Genomic DNA, 14,649 nt, shown 5'->3' on the forward strand with positions numbered 1-14,649 from the left:
ATAGAGTTTTAGATATTGTAAGTACCTACATACTTTTCAATTGATAAAAATGTTATTAAAACTTTTTTTTTACTTGTATTTATGTATAGACCAGGATCGATAATTTTTGAAACCAAACAAAATTATAGTAGGATGAAACCCATTGTAAAACGAAGAGAATATTACAAATATTAAAGGAAAAATAAATTACGGGCGATCGGACGTCGGGAAGGGGGTGGGGGTGAATTTTTGATTGAAAATTAGGCTGCTTTTTCGATATAAGTCAAAATAAAGTGAAACAAATGTACATTATTAATCAAGAAAATTACAGTGTATTTGGGACATAAAAAGGTAGATTCTCTCAAAATTTCGTGAAAAAAACACATTTTTTGTAAAAGATAAACATAAAAAACCAAAAACTTGGTTTTTTGCTTTTTTTACGTAAATTTTGAGGTTATGTGAAAAAAGTGTGAAAACAAAATTTGTAGACCTTATTATTATCTACAACTTTGCTATTTAACTTTTTTCTATCGCACTTGTAGTTTTGGCGGAAATTAAGTTAAATTGTTTCTAACCTCAAAAACTCACCCCTCTGCCCCTTCCCGACCTCAGATCGCCCGTAATTTATTTTCCTTTTAAATTTTACTATATTCTCTTCCTGTTCTAACATGTTTCATCCTACTATGTTTTTTTACATTTTTTGCTATTTTAAAAGGTATCAGCCCCGCCTAGTAACTTTTATTTTATTTATTAATTTTTAGAATTACCTAATAGATTTATTAATTTTTACAGGAAAACCTGGAGATAATTCCATCCCCTGTATCATCGCCACTACCGATATCATCATCAGAGGTTGATGAGTCGTTGGCCAATCAAAATCAGCTATTGGAACATGGATATGCCAAAGAGGAGCGCCAAGGTCGCAATTTTCCCATCAGTTTCGCAGCTTCCATTTCCACTGCATCCTCATCATCATCATCATCGAGGACTGACATATCAAGATCGTACAAGTTAATTAATGGAAATAAAAATAACAGCAGGCAAAAGAAGGAAAAAAAAACAAAAAACCTAAGTTCCTTTGTTGACAAAATGAATCAAAAAGAAAAAGAAGAGGCAAATATATCTTTGGCAAAATTTTTTTTTGGGTGTAATATTCCGTTCAGTGTTGTGGAAAGTGACCATTTCAAGAATTTTTTAAAACTTTTACGTCCGGCATACAATCCGCCTACAAGAAAGACCTTATCTTCTACCCTTTTGGATAAAGTCCATGAGCACGTGTTAATAAACAATAAAAACAGTTTAAAGAAATCAGCCACATTACTTATAGATGGTTGGAAAAACTCATCAAATAATACAAACAATGTAGTAACAATGCTACAAACTCTTAATGGTGAAAGTGTGTTTCTTGAATCTTATGACTTTTCAACAGCCAAGGAAACGGGTGAAGCACTTGCAGAAGTCTGCAATAACGCTCTTGAAACGGCAAAATCAGCATACAACTGTGAAATTTACGCCGTAGTCTCTGATAATGCTTCGAATATGGTAAAAATGGGTCGCCTTATAAATTTATGGCATAGCACTTGCAGCAGTCATACAGGTAATCTCCTTGTTAAGGACATAGTAGATCATGACGTCATGAAAACTGTGACTCTGGTGTTAAAAGAATTTAAGCACACAACTTTAGAAAACATGATTTTACGGAAAGGGTGTTTAAAAATAGTCTTACCTGTTGAGACACGTTGGTGCTCTCATCGTGATTCTTGTGATTCCTTGCTAAAAAACTTACGGATCATGAAACAAGTCGCAGCAGTCGCAGCTGAAGAACATACTAAAATTAAGGCGGTATCTATCGGCGGTATCGGTATATTATCTTTACAATGAAGAATTTATAGAATCCGTAAAAGCAACAGTAGCTTTGCTAGATCCAATTTGCAAAATCATTAACACATGTCAAAATAAATCTTCTCTACTTCCATTGCAGATTCCACAGAGGAGTGGTTAAAATTGAACAATCAAGTTAAGGAATCAGAAAGTTACTATGATAAGATTAAAAGATGTGTAAAGTCACGAACAAATATGGCTTTAAACATATATAGCTTGGCAGCAAACTATTTACACCCCAATTATAGAGGAAATTTGTTAAGCAAAGAGCAGAAACAAATGGTTCAGGATTTCCTTATTAATAGTTTGGACTCCGAAGAGAGCTTGGACGGTCTTAATGCTTTTATCAGAAATGAGGGTATTTTTGACACCCTAAAAAAGAAGACACAAAACATTTCTGTTTCAACATTTTGGGATTTAGTAGAAATAAAATATGAAGCTCTTTCAACTTTGGCACAAAAGTTACTAAGTATTCCAGCTTCATCAGCTCAGTTGGAGAGATTGTTTTCTAACTGGCCTTTTGTCCACTCAGATTTGAGGAATAGATTGACCAAAGAAACATCAGCAAGTTGGTTTCAGTTTATTATTCCCTTAAGCTTAAGGACAGCAATGTTTCAGATCAATATTAATATTAATACCTTATTATTATTATAATAAACGTGTCTTAGTTATATTATTATAAGTTGTCTATCCCGTCCAGAATTAAAACAATTTTTTTTTCTTAAAAAACTGTGTCTTATTGATTTTAAATCCTTGAGATTTTCACTTTCAATAGTTTCAATGTTTTCTTTCATTGAATTTGTTACATATTGTCGCAAATGTAGGTAATAAATTAAATTTTTTGAACGCGTCGTAATATACATTTGCGACAGTCGTAAATGCCGTCGCAAATGTACAATTTGCTACTTACCCAACCCTGCCGTTGATTGAATATTTGGGAAGATATGCAACCTTATGGGCTAAAGCGTGATCGCAAATATGCGTGAAAAATAGATGGCGATTCTCTCCAGTATGCCCGAAAATAATTTCGTCCGTCGCTTCTCATTAGTAATCGGCCGATCATTCCTGAGTCGTGTGGGAGAGTTTTTGCACAGGTTCGTGTTTCCCGTATAGCAATTTGGTAGTTGTTAAAAAATTTTCTTGGATATCATAATCACAAATAGATAGATATATGTAAATGTGTTTAGTTTGTGAGACGATGGCTCCTTTAGGCAAAATTAATCAGTGTGCGTATATTAATTAAGACTTTGATTTATAACAACTTAAATGGGAATCGCAAAATCTTATTAGAAAATCTTTAAAAAAATCTAATTATAAACCTCACAGAAAATTATCTACTTTATCTACAAAAATCAATCCGAACTCTTAAAGATATTTTCTCTTCATGTCTATGAGAGCCATTTTCTCTTTTTCTTTTTTTTACTTTAAGAAAATTTTAAATCAATATATTATGTTTATGGTCTTTAGTGTTTTAAGTATTTTCATTAATCGTTTTCATGATGAAATTCATTCATGAAAAAGATAAAAATAAAGCCTAAAAAGCTTTTAAAGTTATTGAGAAACTGGTTATAGTACGAATGGTAGCTTTCCTAATTAAAAAAAATAACATATTAAATGAATGTCGAGTAATGTTTTCATTCCTGGAGAGATTATATTTGAGCTTGAAGAAGGTCACTTTGCTGCAGCGGTATTCTGCGACTTCTCTAAAGACTTTGACTGTGTCAACCATGGAATACTGCTCGGTAAGCTTTCTAGATATGGGTTTAGGGAAGTTGCTCTAGAATGGTTAAAATTTTGTTTTGTTAGACAGAATAAAGTTTGTTTGGCCAAATGGCAGTTTGTCTGAACTTTGTGTAGTAAGCAGGGTTCGTTTCTCGGTCCTATTTTATTTCTATTGTATATAAATGACCTGGCGTCTCTCCAGATAGAGGATTCTTCACTATTTTTGCACATGACACCACTATCTTATGGGCAGACAATAATAAAAGCACATTAACAAGAACAATTTCTAAAGATTTATTAATGATTAAACAGTGGTTTGATGCTAATTTGTTGTCTTTAAACATAGATAAGACTAAATTGTTAAGTTTTTATGTTCAGAGCAGTTCATGATTCACAACAAAGAATTGGAAGTGAATAATTTTAACAGATTTCTTGAAATTGTTATCGATCATAAGCCTAAGTTTTATGGAGATATGTCAGGAGGCAAAAACTGGCTAGACGATATTATGCTGTTAGAGTGGTTTTAAATGAACTGAGATTGATATCTGCAAAAACGGTCTATTTTTTTTTGTCGAAAGTTGGAACTTACTTTCATACAAAAATACCTACAGTATGGAATAACATTTTGGAGTTGCATTAGTAAACGGTTTTTTGACTCGATGTTTGTTTTAAAAAAACGAGCCATTAAATATATGTGTCATAAATCTCCACAAGACATGCAGACTCCTATTTAAAGATACTTTCCTTGTGTTGCTTGTTTATTGTTGAGTCTGCTTGTCTAATATACAAAAAATATAAATTGTATCTTCAAAATAATGGCTCCTTAAAACATTATAATATCAGAAAAAAAATCCCGAAAAGTGAACTAAGAATTCTCTTATTTACTTGAGCATAAAAATTTTTAATCATTTTCCAAATGTCATAAAAGTCTCTAGAAGTTCTCCTCGCTTTAAAAAGTCCTTAACGAAACTTCTTAAAAGCAAGTATTTTTATAGCATTAGAATTTTTTGAAGATAGTACGGAATAGGCCAATAGTATATAATTATATTTCAGGTCTCGACTCGTAAATATAATATGTAGTATCCCAGCGGAAGCGCAGGCCACACACTTTAAAGCACAAAAAATCGATAAAAACCTCGGTACCTATCCGTTGCCCGCTCGTCCCAATCATTCCTTTGCAGTGTGTCGGCCACGCCGTGTGTTATATTTTTACGTTCTTTGTCTCCCCGCATCGTCGTGAATTTTCGATTTTTTTTTTTGAGTGGCGTAGTGAAAATATGCCTAAAAGAAAGCGTAGCAGTAGTTGTGAAGTGGATATAAAGTTGGATAGGCTTAAGAGAAAGATTTTAAAGTTAGAAAAAAGCCGTCGTCATCGTTCAAGGCGTTCCCCATCGCCTGTTTCTAATAGCGATAGTTCGGTGCGGCGTTCTCTGTCTCCGCGTCCATCGACATCGACGGCAAAAACTTTTGGCTCAGGTAGTCCTTCTTTTTCGAGGGGTCGAAGGAACCGTTATGATAATCGCCGCCGCATACGGGTTCTTTCATCGTCATCGGATGAGGAATTGTTCGGTGGTAAGTTATAAAATATTATTTTGTTTTTTCAGTTGGTTTATATCGCAAATATCTACTTAAATATCCTTATTTTATATTGATCCTACTATGGTATAGTAGAGAGGATATATCGTATACATTTCCTACCATAAATGGTAGAGGACCCGATATTGATATTAGGTCTTTATATTATGTATACTTGCTTACATAAATGTAAGTTTAAATAACTTTCTTACCTACTTGTTTTAACCTACTTGTTTAAAGTAGAGGAGGGATGATGAGGATTAACCTTATGTTGCATATTGACCATCATCTTCTTTGTTGTTTAACAAGAAAGTTATATTCCCCCTCTGTTATTAATAATATTCCCTCTTTTCTTTTAGAAGAGGAGGAGCAGAGGGGAGAGGAGAGTGACCGAGAAAATATTGAGCCGCCCCTTGACGTAAATTTATTGGAGTTATTAGGTCCTAATATTGCTAATAATGATGTTGAGGGCTCTAGTATTCAAAAGGATTTGGCGAACAGATGGGAGGCCATTTTATGTAAGGGCTTGAATGCTGAAGATAGAAATAGCATTATCAGTGAATACCCCATACCCAAAAATTGTCAATCCCTTATTTCTCCAAAGATCAATAGAATAGTGTCTGCGGCTATTAATGAATTTAGTACTCGTAGGGACATTAAATTGGCGTTAGTTCAAACTCAGATGGGTGCAGCAGCATCAGCAGTAGGACTGGCCCTTTCTTTGCTTTTGAAGGATGGAAGGGAAGAAAACAAGCCCATAATAAAACAGCTAAGTGACGCTGGTCGACTTATGGCCGACTTATTTTACAACCAGTCTCAATATAGACGTGAGCTTCTTCTTTCTAATCTAAATAAAAATTTAAGAGAGACATTGGAAAAGTCTGAAATCTCCTCTTGGTTGTTTGGAGACAACTTGGAGGAAGAAATTAAAACTTCAAAAACTCTCCAAAGATCTAGTGAAGAGTTAAAACCAACTAGCTCGACTTCTAGAAAGATTTTGAGGCCTTTAAACTTGAGAGGTCTGCCCCGTGCCAACAGCGGATTTACTCGAGGCAGACAGGCATTCTACAATCCACAATCCAACCCGCGCCATCAACAGAGACCAACCTACAATCAACCGGACCGTCGACGCAACAGGAATTTTTTCCTTCATCGTCAGCAGGAGAAGAGTCGTCAAATATCTCCAAACAAACGCCGTTAAGGGTTAGTAAAGTAGCTAATAGGTTAAGCCAGTTTCTAACTGAATGGAAGGAAATAACTTCTGATAAAGTTGTTTTATCTTATGTATCAGGTTTAACCATACCTTTCTTACATAAGCCTTTTCAGAACTTTATACCAAGAGAGCCAATTTGGTCTCAGAGTGAAAAAATTGAAATTCAAAAATCAATTAAAAAATTGTTAAAGATTGGTGCTATTACTAAAACGGTTAAGTCTAAGGGTCAATTTATTTCCAACATTTTCTTGACGCCAAAAAGTGATGGATCTAAGAGGTTGATTTTAAATTTGAAATCTTTAAATGTGTTTGTAAAAAATAAACATTTTAAATTGGAGGACCATAAAACAGTTGCTCGACTTATAAAGCCAAATTGTTTTATGTCAACGATTGACCTTAAAGATGCATATTTTTTGGTGTCAGTAAGGAGATCACATAGAAAGTTCTTAAGGTTTATTTTTCTTGGTACTATTTATGAATTTAATTGTCTTCCTTTTGGATTAAGTTGTGCTCCTAGAGTTTTCACTAAACTATTGAAACCTGTGTTAGCTTATCTGAGAGCAAAAGGTTTAACATCTAACCTGTATTTAGATGATTTTTTACTAATAGGGGATTCTTTTCAGGCATGCCAACTTAATGTAAATGAGACAATAAAAATTCTGGAAAAATTAGGTTTTATAATAAATTTTGGTAAAAGCTGTATTGTTCCCAGACAGACGATTAAGTACCTTGGTTTTTTATATAATTCCGTAGACTTATCTATCTCTCTTCCAGTTGAGAAGCAACATAGACTTTTAAAATTAATAATTAAATTTCAAAAGAAAAAGTGCTGCTTTATTAGAGATTTTGCAAAATTTATAGGCACTTTGGTTTCTTGTTGTTCGGCTATACCCTACAGTTGGCTATACATTAAAAAATTTGAGAGAGAAAAACAGAAAGCCCTTCAAAAGAATTGCGATAATTATAATTCACGAATGTTTTTAATTTCAGAATTAACAGAAGATTTTTTATGGTGGCAATCTCACGTTTCATTTGCAGGTTCGTTAAAACCGCATATTTTTTGCATAGAGATTTTTTCCGATGCTTCAAATACAGGATGGGGAATATTCTGTAATGGACAGAGGACTCATGGGTATTGGACAGAGCAAGAAAGAAAGTTGCACATAAATTGCCTTGAATTATTAGCAGCATTCTTTGGTTTAAAATGTTATGCTAAAAATTTGTCTGATAGTTCTATTCTTTGTCGCATAGATAATACTACGGCTATAGCATGTATAAACCGTATGGGGAGTGTACAGTTTCCCACATTGAATAAGATTTCTGGAGATTTGTGGAAATGGTGTGAAAGGAGAAAATTATATGTGTTTGCTTCTTATATAAAATCCTCGGAGAATACAGTGGCTGATAAAGAGTCCAGGTCCTTAAGAGATGAGACAGAGTTTGAAATAAACAAAGTCATATTTCAAAAAATTGTTGAGGTTTTTGGTAAACCCCAAATTGATTTGTTTGCAAGTCGCAGCAATGCAAAGTGCGAATTATTTGTCTCATGGCGTAGGGATCCTGACAGTTTTGCAGTAGATGCTTTCACGTTAAATTGGAGCGAACTTAAATTTTATGCTTTTCCACCATTTTCTCAGATCTTAAGAGTTTTACAGAAAATTGTAACCGATCAAGCAGAAGGTATTTTGGTCGTTCCAAACTGGGTTACTCAGCCGTGGTATCCACAATTTAAATCTCTTTTAAAATTTGATCCTATTTATTTTCAACCTTATGAAAATTTTATTTCTTGTTTCTCTGATAGGAATCCTCACGAACTATGCAACCAAATTACCCTGGTTGCAGGGCTCTTATCCGCCAAGCCCTCCTAAGAAGGCAGGTCCCCAACGAGTCCTTAGATATTTGCATGGCGTCTGTGACTGATTCTACCTTGAAACAATATAATAGTGCCCTTAAGCTTTGGTGGAGTTACTGCGTAGAACAAAAATTAGATTTATTTTCAATTTCACAGATTAATGTTATAAAGTTTTTAACAATTCATTTTAATAAAGGTTGTTCCTATGGAACATTAAATTCCTACAGATCTGCTATAGGGCAAATAGCGGGTGAGGAGTTTCAAAGAGGTTTTCTGCTCAAAAGATTTTTTAAAGGAATTTACAATTTACGACCCAGTCAGCCAAAATATAATTCAATTTGGGATCCGTCAATTGTTTTAAATATAATTGAAAAATGGGATAGTGTAAAAATAAATTTAAAAGATTTAACATTTAAACTCACAACACTTTTACTTTTGTCCACGGGTCAACGTGTCCAAACTATAGCGAATATTGAGGTTTGCAATATACATAAGTCATCGGATGGTGTTACAATTAAAATTCCTAAAAGGTTAAAAACTTCGGGGAAAAATGTTGTACAGCCTAATGTAAAAATGTCATATTTTTCAAACAGACAACTCTGTGTTGCAAACACTATTAATATTTATTTAGAAAGAACACAGCAATTGAGAGGATCCCAAGCGAATAATTTACTTATTACATTTAAGAAACCTTATAGAAACGCTTCTACTCAATCTATATCTAGATGGGTTAAATGTATACTAAAACGTTGTGGAATCGATACAGATATTTTTACGGCCCATAGTACTAGGCATGCTGCTACATCAGCAGCAGCCTACAGGGGTGTAAGTATTGATACGATTAGGCGTTCAGCTGGCTGGTCAGAGAAATCTCAAGTTTTCGGCCAGTTTTATAATAGGCCTATTATAAAGAATAATTTTGCAACTAGTATTTTGGAAAGTAGTTTAAGGAAAGTATTTTAGTAAGGAAAGTATTTTAGATAAGTTTCGTTATAATTTTGAATATGTATGCTTAGATAAGATACATTAATGTGGATAGTTATATTTTTCTTTGAGTCTATTATATTTAGGTACGTTTCTTTTATATGTTTAGCTTATTTCTGTTATGTATTTACCTATTTCTTAGTTGTGTTACCTTTGGTATTAGTGGATTAAAAATTATAATATATTATGTTATAAATAATATAAAAATTGTTGAATTTTGCTTTAAACATCTACATATTATATTTACGAGTCGAGACCTGAAATATAATTAGAAGATCAAACGAACTTACCTAAGTGATGTTCGATCTTAATTATATCCAGGTCTCGACGAAGTAAATACTTCCCACCCAACCCTAATTATTAATTAGTTTCTATACGTTTTAAAATACTGACTATATAAAGAATCTTTCCCCGTATTTACACAACAATTTTTATAGCTTTAAAAAGAATGATTGGGACGAGCGGGCAACGGATAGGTACCGAGGTTTTTATCGATTTTTTGTGCTTTAAAGCGTTGATTGAAAAGGGAAAAGATGCGCAAATACTGTATAAAATTTCGTGACCGCGGCAGCCAGCCGTTCTTTGCTTTATCTAGCAATTTAGAAGCTAAGAGGTGGCGCCCCCATACGTAGGAATGATGAAACTCGCTTGGCAGCCTTGGTATTAAAAATTACCAGACATAATATCCCAGAGAAATGGGAGTTTTCGCATTGCGCTATTTCTGTTTGAGGACATATTCGCATATTCCATAGTATAAATTTGGGAGAAAATATTGAAAGGTTTAGTTTCATATTTTGTTTTTTTTTCTAATTTTTAAGTATAAAATCTAATAAGTAATATAAGTAATATAATTTTGCTTATTTTTAAAAGTACAGTATATTATAGAGTTTGCCTACATTTCGGCAAAACCAGAGGCTGTTATTTTTTATACAAGGTGCAAAAATATATATATGGTAAAGTGTTTTAAGCTTTTGGGCCTACGGCTTATAAATTTAAAAAAAATACCTTGAAAAAAAATTAACCTTAAAAACATATCCAGGGTGTTCCGTTCATCATGTTACAAATTTCTATGGCAGATAGAAAACGTCAAAAGAAAAACAAAAGTTCATATAAACATGGGTCCGGAAAAGCTTCCTCAGGGAGCTAGAGCTCTTTGAAAATAACCTTTAAAAACTAGTTTTTTTTTAATAGCTCTGGAACTACTTTAGCTACCGCAACCAATTTTGGGAGGTAAATTATTGTTAGTACGTTTATTCTTTTGAACCTACTAAATAAAAAAAAATATTTACCAGGAACTTCAGAGTATTTGGTAAATTTGGGCCCATTTCTTTAAGACTTTAATTTCTGCCCGTTTGGGTATTAGATTATGATGTTCCTATGCTTTTTACATAAAAAAGGTGCTCTTAGTAAAAGTCGGTAAATGATAAATATCACCGTTTTTATGAAAATTGACGAAAAGCAAGTTATGAGATACAAAAATGAATTATCTATTATTATTAATAAACAATTAAAAAAAAAATCTGGTGTAAATATAAAATAAATGTTTAAAAAAAGTTAAGGTAGCCACTTTATTAAATTGGTACTCAAATTAATTAACTGTCACTTTAATTACCTTGAGGCATAAAATGTTTAAATGATTTTAAGTGTACTAAAAAACCAACAAATTAACAATTTTAGAAACGTAAACAAATTTTATTAAAAATTGGCATTACAAAAATAAACTTAAGTCTTCTTCTGACTCGACTGGAGTTTCATATACGAGACTTTTCATATGCCCCCAAAGAAAAAAATCTAAGGGTGTCAAATCTGGTAAGCGCGCTGGCCAGGTGACAGGGCCTCCGCGGCCAATCCAGCGCCTTTCAAAATTTTCGTTTATAAACTCGCGGACAATAAGTGGAAAATGAGCTGGCGCTCCATCGTGTTGTAGCCATAAGTTCTGTCGTATATTTAGGGGCAGGTCATCTAATAGTTCTGGCAGTACATTTCATAAAAAAATTAAATAAATATTTCCCGTTAAACGAGGAGGCAACATAATTGGACCAATTAAGCGTTCTCCAACAATGCCGGCCCACAAATGACCGAAAACTTATGTTGATAGCTGCTAAAATTAATACCATGGGTATTCATCATCCACCAAGGGTTTTCCTCACTTCACACATGATTATTCTTAGAATTAAAAATGCCTTCTTTTGTAAATAAAGCCTCGTCAGTAAAAAGGACATATTTTGGAAATTGAGGTTCTTCTGTACACCGGTCAAGAAACCACTGGCAAAAATTCACGCGGGGCCTAAAATCATTGGGTCCTAATGATTCCACCTTTTGCAGGTGGTAGGGCCGAAGAAGCTGTTCATTAACAACGTTCCAAACCCTAACATGATTTACATGCATCGCATCAGCAACTGCTCGAGTATTTACTGATGGGTTATCTTCAAATCGCTGAAGCACTTCTTCCTCAAAATCCGGGATTCGGATGTTCCTTTGCGCGCCATTATCTTGGCGTTTTATTTTAACAGAGCCAGTCTCCCTGAGCCGTTGATTGACCCTTTCAAAAAGTGTGTGAGCTGGGATTCGCCTTTCGGGAAACCACTCTTCATATAGTCCAGAAGCAGCTCTACCATTACATCGAACTTCCCCATAAATTAAAAGCATATCGGCGTATTCAGCAAAAGTGTAATCCATTACTTAACCATAATAAAAAGGGAATTAATATCATGTAAAAAATACTGACAGTGACAAATTTAAAAAATACTAACAGTGGCAATGAATTAGCATTATTATTATTATTAAAATAATTAATTCAAGATACAGCATCTTAGTTTGGTTTTAGTCAATTTCCACAAAAACGGTGATATTTACCGACTTTTACTAAGAGCACCTTTTTTTATGTAAAAAGTATAGGAACATCATAATCCAATGTCCAAACCATGTTGGGGCAGAAATTAAAGTCTTAAAGAAATGGGCCCAAATTTACCAAATACTCTCCTGATTCTGAAGCCCCTGGTAAATATTTTTTTTATTTAGTAGGTTCAAAAGAATAAACGTACTAACAATAATTTACCTCCCAAAATTGGTTGCGGTAGCTAAAGTAGTTCCAGAGCTATAAAAAAAAAACTAGTTTTTAAAGGTTATTTTCAAAGAGCTCTAGCTCCCTGAGGAAGCTTTTCCGGACCCATGTTTATATGAACTTTTGTTTTTCTTTTGACGTTTTCTATCTGCCATAGAAGTTTGTAACATGATCAACGGAACACCCTGTATATGTTACTCACCTTTAGATTGACTTTTATGTTTTATAGGGTAAGTTTTTAGCTGAAAACTTTTAAATGTATTTTTTTTAAATCTAAAAATGTCTACTGTAGATTTGATAAAGGTCAAGAATATGAAGACCGAAACGTTATTAAAATTATATATTAAAGCAAGATAAATTTTATGTTTTAACAATTACCAATACCCAAGAAAATAATTGATTTCAAAAATACATAAGCGGCATACATAACCCAAAAACAATCCAACCCTATATATCCAACCAAAGAAAATGGTAAAATTGGATTATTTTTGGGTTAATATTCTGGTTTGATAAATAGCATCATATTTCTTAAATTGCCCGGGCATTGGGCATTATGAATAATCGCCATGTAATTACATTGTTCATATTATACGAGCCCCGTCCCACTTCAGTTGGCCCAATTGAAAATTCTTAATAATTTCTGTTTAAGCCCCCAAAAAAAAAGACAAATTTTATAGTGTTATATAGTTTTAAACAAATAATAAGCTTTACTTACTCTATAAACACAACAAAATGGGAAAGTAAACTCATTTATATTGAACTATATTTATTTTTTAAAACAGTCGCAATTCTTTGAGGCATGGGGTTTATTAAGTTCTGATACTACCCCTGATTAAAACTATCCCAAATTTCTTGCTAGTGGATTTCGGACCTAATGAATAGAACCCTTGTATATGCCTAAAGAGTTAAAATAAAATAAAAAATAGAAACAAGAAATTTATTTCTACTATTTAAAATATGATTCAAAAATTTATCAATCAATCAAAATCTAATTTTAGAGATAACACATAATGTTTATATGAGATACTTTTTGGTATTGTAATATTATGGAATAAAGATTCGATAAAAGAATAATAAATTCATGTTTTACTAAGCGGGCCAACTGAAATAAGACGGGGCTCGTATATATTTTTACCAGAAAATTTTACATAACGAAATAATCATAAATAAATGGAAGTAAAAGTATTTACATATAAAGATTATTTAAACAATCTTTATCAATATTCTTAATTTTATTTGTTTAAACATTGACTGAAGAGGCAAGATTAAATTTTCAATAATTGATTAGATACGATACGTATTTTGCTATGCGGCTTCTTAGAAGTTTGTTTTTCTCTCGTTTGCTGGTATTTGTCAGTTTCCCATTTAAAAAAACTAAAAGAATTTTCAAAAAACTAAGAGAATTGTTTTTTCTCTTCCTAGTATTAGTACATCCCCGATAAGCACACTCGTTAATTTTGCTTGAATTTGACATAATTCAAAACAATAATAATACAAAATAATACGCCAAACATGCAAAAACTCCCTTAGACGATGCTGGCGAGCTCCGCTAAACAATAATGAGACACAAACGGCAAAAAGATATCCGCGCGCGTTTGAGCGTGGCGCCATCTACCCGCCGCGCGCTTTTTGGGTCACGTTTTTGCCCGTAAATATGCGTATCTTCTCGCCTCTTCAATCAACGTTTAAAGTGTGTGGCCTGCGCTTCCGCTGGGATACTACATATTATATTTACTTCGTCGAGACCTGGATATAATTAAGATCGAACATCACTTAGGTAAGTTCGTTTGATCTTCTAATTAGTTTTTAGTAAAGATGTAAAGGTTAGAATTTGTGATGTTACTCTAAAAAATTTTTAAGTCGTCTTGCTTTGAAATTGAAAATACATTTTGTGTTTATACTAGTATGTTGAACCCACTATTAGTGTATTGTTTTTAGATTATGTATTAGTAATATGTCGATTAATGTGCCTATTTTATATCATAGAGGTACCATCTCAACAAGTAGGTACCATGTATTTATGAATAAAGTATGTTTTGAATTTTTTGAAATTCGAAATTGTATTTAAAAGAGAGAGAGGTATATAATATTTAATAGGGATGATTCCAACTACTCACTAGAAATTAAATTAACGCTACAACCGTTGATTGAATATTTGGGAAGATACGCAATCTTGTGTTAAAAAGTGTACCCAGTCGACTATCGGATTGCCGTTCAGTTTCGTGCACCGAGTGGTGCTGCCGCGAAGCGTCAAATCTAGGAACGATTTATTTTAGCTGCGTGGAGTTGGCTTCTTTGAGTCAGGTTTTCAACGACGCTGGAATCTCCGGTTACGCGGCCGTGTTGGATATTGGATATATTTTAAGACATGTGATGATG

This window comes from Anthonomus grandis, chromosome 5 (assembly GCF_022605725.1).
Source record: "Anthonomus grandis grandis chromosome 5, icAntGran1.3, whole genome shotgun sequence".
NCBI lineage: Eukaryota > Metazoa > Arthropoda > Insecta > Coleoptera > Curculionidae > Anthonomus > Anthonomus grandis.